The following is a 996-nucleotide window of genomic DNA, read 5'->3' on the forward strand; positions in this document are numbered from 1 at the left end:
TCGGCTGAAGGTTGCTCTTTTTGATAGAAGCCTCGGCGTGTCTACTTAAATTTCTCTTCCTTTTGCTTCTTGTATTCATCATATGGCAGCCACTCTTTCTTTGGTTTTCTCCAATCATCATCATACTTATCCCCACTCGAGTAGCAAACTTGAGCCCTTTTGTTCCCATACTCATCCAAGTTGCAATCTTTAGTCATGTATGGTCCATTACATCGTTCACACCCAACTTTAATTGCATGAATTGATTGGTCCATTTGGGTCAATCTTCGGTCCATAGTATTGAGCATAGCCATCATAGCAACCATTTCTTCAGAATGTGCACCCCTAATACCTTTTGCTCCATCTTGTCTTGGGTTGTGGTACTCACGAGAGTGTCTTGCAAATTCTTCAACTAACTCCTTGACCTCCCTTGGATTCTTCTTTGTCAATGGCCCTTGAGAGTCAAGGAGTTGTCTTGTCATTACATTGAACCCGTCGTAGAAAATAGACATCACTTGTTGAACATTTAGATCATGTTGAGGACAATTTCTTAACAACCCCTTGTAGCGCTCCCAAGCTTCGTATAATGACTCCCCCGGTTGTTGCTCAAAGTTGGCTATTACCTTCTTGAGTTTAGTTATCTTGGAAGGTGGGCAAAACTGATCTAGAAATTGCTCACGCATTTGAGCCCAAGTAGTGATTGTACCAGGAGGAAGTGCTTTCAACCAGTCTTTTGTAGCTCCTTTGAAAGTGACTGGTAGCATCCTTAGTAAGACGGTATCTCTATTGACATTCGGGACATTGAAGTAGTCAGCAATGTCGTTGAACTCATCTAGATGCTTAAATGCATCCTCCTGATCCTTCCCATAAAACGGTACATCTTTAAGTGCAGTGAGGATATGTCCCTTCAGCTCGAATGTGGCAGTGGCAGGAATCGTGAGTTGTACTAAACTGGGACCAACATCGTCTCGAATTCGCTTCTTATAAGCTCCCATGGACATTTCTTCAATGTTTTCC

At 42.5% G+C, this 996-nt stretch overlaps 1 non-coding gene across 1 annotated transcript; it reads left to right on the top strand.

Annotated features, from left to right (window-relative positions):
• The first annotated feature begins 507 nt into the window (after positions 1-507).
• LOC145141586 (small nucleolar RNA R71) lies at positions 508-614 on the top strand. Its single transcript, XR_013722779.1, has one exon. It is a non-coding gene; the product is annotated as a small nucleolar RNA R71 (small nucleolar RNA).
• Positions 615-996: the final 382 nt, after the last annotated feature.

The sequence above is a fragment of the Lactuca virosa genome, chromosome 9 (assembly GCF_052849685.1).
Source record: "Lactuca virosa cultivar CGN04683 chromosome 9, Lactuca_virosa_CGN04683_v6, whole genome shotgun sequence".
Taxonomy (NCBI): Eukaryota; Viridiplantae; Streptophyta; class Magnoliopsida; order Asterales; family Asteraceae; genus Lactuca; species Lactuca virosa.